The sequence below is a fragment of the Prunus dulcis genome, chromosome 2, assembly GCF_902201215.1.
Source record: "Prunus dulcis chromosome 2, ALMONDv2, whole genome shotgun sequence".
In the NCBI taxonomy this organism is placed as follows: Eukaryota; Viridiplantae; Streptophyta; class Magnoliopsida; order Rosales; family Rosaceae; genus Prunus; species Prunus dulcis.
In genome coordinates, this window is record NC_047651.1 from 2,783,135 (window position 1) to 2,790,113 (window position 6,979).

Here is a 6,979-nt window from a genome sequence, read left to right on the forward strand (position 1 = left end):
ATTGCGCAGTCCTAAATGTGCAAGCCACAAGTATTGACAACTCATATTTGCTTCAATTGAACAAATCCAAACTGCAAATTCCAGAACCAACATCTTTATGGAAGACTATTTGGGCGCCTGTATTGCCAATTGCTAATCCCTCACGATCATCCTCTTCACATTTACATCCGAAGGAGAAATATGGGGATTTTGCGGCATCATTCTGGATACTTCCAGAGCATCAATAGTTCTCACTGGTGAGCTCTTTCCAAAAGGCATCCCTTTCTTCATCTAGCACACCCTCTCATTGTCTGTATCAATTTATACACATTGTGAACTTTTAGGACGTTTTGTGATATTATATGCCACGAGCATATGCTCAAATACAAAAACCAACGCATCTAGTAAATCATTGATTCGATGTAAATTGACCTGATCCATGATCTCCATTGCAAAGTAGCCTTTGGATTTGACTCTCTTCTGATGTAAGAAGAGAAGGATGCTTGGATTTTCCTCCTCTTTTTTTTTTTTTTTTCTCAAGAAGAAACCCTAACTAGCTTGGAAGAGCCGTTTTTCTCTATGCCCTCATTTGACAACCACACCTACCTCATAACAAATTTATAGTGGGCGTTTAGGGCAGACAAGCCCACCCGACCACATTGCCAACAACTAAGTTATACATGGGAGCCTCTTATTTGTCATCTCCACGTATCTCAGGCACACTGATTGGCCAGCCGGTCATCAAACAATATCCCTAATGTTTATATTTTCAAATATCTCATTTTAAATGAGGATAACATAAAAATAATTATAGAAAATAAACTACAGGACTTGTATTTATAAACCCCGCCTCTATTAGAAATATGGTATAATAATGTAGTCTGCAATTTTATTTTTATACTAAAAAAACATATTGGCATTCACTTGAGTGCGGATTGAGAGGCTAGCTGTCTGATTATAAAAACACATGCGCACCTAATAGCCATGAGCGTAATGAATTGCCAAGTCAAAACATTTCACAAAAACTTCATGCATGCATGTGTTAGAATGCCGTGATTTTAACTATTGAGTTTGATAAGCTTTATTAACCGTCTTCATAGAATTTATGTATTTAATTTATGTGTTAGGTGCATTTACACACTTTTGCTACGATAACGTGAGTGATGCAGTTTGCTACAGTTATAGTAATAACTTATCATTTCACCAAGTTTAAAAAAATTGGTTGGTTTTTTAAAGATATAAAGGGCAATAAAAATGGTAAATGGCAACAAAATAACCAACTTGCACATTATAGTATTTGGCACTATAATAAATTTATTGCCTATAATTCTTTAAATAGAAATGTACAAAAATATATAATATCATGTACTGGGGGCAGATCTGTTGTCCCTAATTTGGTGTCAGTGTCACTTTTTTAATTATTCAATACGCAAAGGGTTAACTCTGTTAATTTTTTTATTTGGCATTATAAAAAATAAAAAAATGCCAAGGGGTGCATACGAGTCCTTAGTAACGTATTTTAATCCCTCACCAACGATTGGCTGCTTCAGACCCAGAAAGGAAGCCAACACAGCCACCCCATGGAGAACAAGAAGAAGAAAAAAAAAAAACGCCGTACCTAATTCACCAAGAAGAATCCAAAGAGACAATCAAAGAAGACTGAAAGAGACAACGTGGAGAATGAGTAAAGAAAACTGGAGAAACCCTAGCCGTCAAAGTTCTCTTCACGTGAAATAATTCTAAGTTATTTATTATGTATTCGACGCGTGAAATGAAGTTAGCGGAAAAAATAGCAATATTAAATATGTACATATTTTATGTGCAACTAGCCTCTGGACACCAAAAATAAAACTCGAAGTTGTATACAACAAACCCCACTTATCTATTATTATTTACAACTTACAAAACAATTAGACCGTATGATTTGAGGCTGCTAATTGGGGTTACTTCATGTGCAGTGTTGTCGTATATCCAAAAATACATGCAGGTAGTTCTGGCTCTGTCCGTTTCCTAGTCAGCTACGATAACAGTTTCATGGGCCCCCTGTGGCCAATCACTGTGCCTGAGATATGTGGAGTGACACAATCAGGGCCTGCCAAGTGGAATACATTTGTTGGCATATTTTAGGTGACTAATTTGTCTGCCCTACCTACCCACCACGCACGCAGCCACTATATATTTCTTATTATGTACAGGGGGCCGTCAAGCAGTAGTAGCTCGTAGTTAGGGTTTTCTTTTCTTTTGCTTTGTTCTTGAGAGAAAATGGTGGAGAACCAAGCCACCCTTCACTTAATAAATCAGAAGAAGAGAGTCAAACACCACCTTTCCGTTCAGATCACGAGTCATGCAAATTTACATCGGATCGGTGATTTACCAGAAAATGTAGGCCTCTCTGTCTCACAATCTCGAAACTCTCACTCTCCTTCTCTCTCTCGCTCTACCTCTCTTGATACTTCATCTTAATTATTTGCTTAATTTATTCAGAATTATAAGAATATGTTATATCAATTTATTTCGCTGATCTCTGCACATCCATAATCAAATTGAGATGCCGTTTTTATATTTAATTTGAGGAGACTACTATGTTAATTCGATGACTAAAAATTGTGTTTCTTATAATCTAAATTCAATTGTGTGTATTTTAGGACCTCCAAGCAAACTTTGTGTGGAGCTCTGGCATCCAGCATTTGGCTTCCAGCTTAACCTGTTGTGTTTCCACATAGGCAGCGACAGGTAGGACTTGGCTCTCCTATGGTCGGTTCATTTCCCTTCCCAGTACATAATTGGCGACCTTGGAAGGTGGCATCAGAGGCCAAATGCTTAATATGGCATAGACTGGATTATGTTGTTTCTGGGATTACGCGCCTGTCAAACTGCTCTTCGATCTGCGATCTGTTGTTATACATCATATGGTGTAATTTTTCTCACCTACCCCCGTGTAAATTAGCCGGTAGAGAATTATGGACGTAATTGGTCTGACCTATACCCCCAGTTTAAGGAGGCCTAGGGTGTCGAATCAATGCAGGCTCTACTCTCCTTGTAGAGAAGTATGGACGTTCTTCAAAGCTAGTTGGGGCTTCTTTGTTTGATCTTGTTCTTGAGAATAAAATGGAGAAAATTCAATTGTACTTTTCCTAAATGAAAAGATAGTCAAATACAAAGACCAGTATTCTTTCTTTCAGATCATGAATCATACTAATTTAATTACATCATATTGGTGATTTAACACAAAAATGTAAGACTCTTTCAGTGTCGTGGACAAATGAAGACCCTTGGATGGATTGTGTATACAAGATTTCTTCAAATGTACCTGGAGCACTGCATAGGCTCACAATCCGTCGTCATAACATCTTTGCATAATAAAATGCACTGATATATGGGCATATAGGGTTTAGGGTTTATGTATTATGGTATAGGGTTTACATATGTTCTTTGTATACAGAAACAAACTTCTACAAATAAAGGAATGGAGCTACTAATATATACTTGTTCAAAAAATCGTTAGATTGTTAGTTGACCGTTGTGTATGAATGAACAGCGTGTTATAATATGGGTAGATGACAAGGTTTATTTTCCCTCTTTTAGGGAATAGTATCAATAAATATTCACTTATATTATAACACTTGTATAACATGTACCACGTGACTGTACTACTGTAGTATTCTATAATCACTCCTACTACGTACACGTCCACACTGCAAATTCACTTACAAGCCATTGGTCCTTAAACAATTGTAGATTATTACAGCATGCTCACATCTTTTTAATAAAAGAGTTTACATCACAATCAGGTAAGGAAAAATGCCAGCCAAATTTGTGCTTCTTAATCCACACAAAATCTCAGTACATTTTAAACAAAACAAGCGTAGAAACGAGCATCATTATTCCAAATACATTTCCTTTGCTAATTTTAGCTACAATTATTAATGGCCCCCTTCTAACAATAGCCACAGTTCTTCTACATTTGGCATGGATATTGCTCTAAAGAGATTATTTGAGTGATCAGTCCATTCCATGTTGTAGACATCATTAAATGCTCTCGGGAAGTATACAACACGTCTTAAATCGTCTCTTATAGTGAGAGTCATTTAAGGAGCGTTTGGTATCATATTTAAATAGGAAAGTCAAAAACTTTGATTTTTCTTAAAAATAAGGAGTTCTTTAAGATTCAAAAACTTGTTTGGTATGCAACTTGAAAACTGTTTTCAAATCTTAAAAATTTGAGAACTGGTGAGTTGTTAGAAAAAACTGAAAAAACATTTTTGTTTTTTGTTTTTAATAATTGGGGTGTTTTTTCAGTTGTTCTTGAGTTTGAATTTTTAAAAATAGGGCTACCAAGCATGTTTTCATTGTTTTGGACTCAAATTCTGTTTTTGAGTTTAAAAAGTTGGATTTAAGTTGAATACCAAATGGGGTAGGTTCCGCTCCTCCTTCCTCACTGCACCTCCATCACATGCACATATGTGAGTTTGATCGCTTCTTCTAAAGAAAAGGATTCATCATAAACTCAAGCAGAAAAGTACATATGTCGTCCCGTAGAACACAATAGCTTGGGAGAAATTCCATTCCTTTAACAAGAGGCAAATACGAAATGCCATAATGCTCAGTCTATTGAATGTGTGAATGTGGGAAATACCAATTTTGAAACTACCCACACTGTCTTTAAAGTACGTACCAAGTTTTAGGTTGAGCAACTGCTTAAAAAAATAAATAAATTCCGATAATTTCACATTAATAGAAAATTTACAAACATCTGGTAAATCATTGATTCGACAATTTCAATCTACTTCTAATTAAGAGAATTTAAAAAAATATATATTCAATTACACATAGTGAACTTTTAGCTGGCAGAATTACTATAATTACACATTGCGTAGCACTAAATGTGCAAGCCACAAGTATTGACAACTCATATCTGCTTCAATTGAACAAATCCAAACTGCAAATTCTAGGACCAACATCTTTATGGAAGACTATTTGGGCGCCTGTATTGCCAATTGCTAATCCCTCACAATATCCTCTTTACATTTACATCCAAAGGAGAAATATGGGGATTTTGCGGCGTCATTCTGGATACTTCCGAAGTATCAATAGTTCTAACTGATGAGCTCTTTCCAACAGGCATCCCTTTCTTCATCTGGCACACCCTCTCATTGTCTGTATCAATTTATACAAAATTTTCATTATCCAGCAAACAATTCTATATTCACATATTCAGAATTCTTATAACATATGCTCAAATACGAAAACCAACGCATCTGAATAAGTAAAAACTAATTGTACCGTTAATTTCGAGGCCGATGATTATGGCATCCGCCACTGTATTGCAGAACGCCCTCCTTCTGTACCAAGAATTAATCCTTCAGTCACATTATGCAAGTGTATAGAATATATACATATAGAGAGAGACTTACAGTTTCTGGTAAATCATTGATTCGATGTAAATTGACCTGATCCATGATCTCCACGGAAAAGTAGTCTTTGTATTTGACTCTCTTCTGATTTAAGAAGAGAAGGATGCTTTGATTTTCCTCCATTTTTTTTTTTCTCAAGAAGAAAGCCAAACAGAAGAAACCCTAACTAGCTTGGAAGAGCCGTTTTTCTCTATGAGAGGTACTGCGCTCATTTGACAACCACACCTACCTCATAACAAATTTATAGTGGGCGTTTAGGTCAGACAATCCCACCCGACCACATTGCCAACAAATAAGTTATACATGGCGGCCTCTTATTTGTCACCTCCACGTATCTCAGGCACACTGATTGGCTAGCAGGTCATCAAACAATATCCCTTATGTTTATATTTTTCAACTATCTCTTTTTAAATGAGGATAACATAAAAATAATTATAGAAAATAAACCACATATATAATACCACATCTCTATATAGAGGTGGGATTTGTATTTGTAAGCCCTACACTAGCAAAAAAAACCCCTTGCGCGACCAACTTTTGCGCGACGAAAAACTATTCGTCGCACAAAGTCACTTTGCGCGACGAAACAAAAAACTTCGTCGCTCAAAGTATTGCGCGACCAAATTTTGCGCGACGAAAAACAATTCGTAGCGCAAAGTCACTTCGCGCGACAAACTTTTGCGCGACGACAATACATCGTCGCTCAAAGTATTGCGCGACCAAATTTTGCGCGACGAAAAAACATTCGTCGCGCAAAGTGATTTGCGCGACAACAATACATCGTCGCTCAAAGTGACTTTGCGCGACGAACTTTTGCGCGACGACAATACATCGTCGCTCAAAGTGCGCGACTTTGCGCGACACTTTTGCGCGACAACAATACATCGTCGCTCAAAGTGACTTTGCGCGACGAAACAGTAACTTCGTCGCGCAAAGTCCTTATAAAAATAAAATATATATATTTTAAAATCTTTGCATGACGTAATCCAAACATTTCGTCGCCTAAACTAATTTATTTTTGTTTTTTATTTTGTATGCATATAACACTTAAGAAATTAAACAGTATATATATTTATTAAGTAGCTTTAAATTTATTATTTTAGATCGGATCGGATTTTTGTTAGAAAAATATATTATTGTTGTTCGGATTGGGTTTTTGTTAGAAAATATATATTTTAAATTGACGATCGAATTAGTTCATTGTATTCATATAGGGTCAAGGAGTGTAGCTGTAAAAAATCATCAAAATCGGAGTTAAAATAACCGTTAAATCGTGATTTTTCATTATAACCGTCGAAAAGTTTTGTCCCATTACTTGATCTCTGAATGTTTATTTTTTCCGATTTTTGGCGTATATGATCTCGAAGTATAAACAAACAAGTTTGACGGTTGGATCGTTGAAACTAGTTTTGGTGAATGCATATGCCATCAAAACAATATATTCACTAACAATTAAGAGTTTATTTATACGTTCGTTAAATATAACATAAGATTTTGTGGTATCCACTAGTGTAAATATTTTAAATTGAAGATCAAATTCAGTCATTGTATTCATATAGGGTCAAGGAGTGTAGCTGTAAAAAATC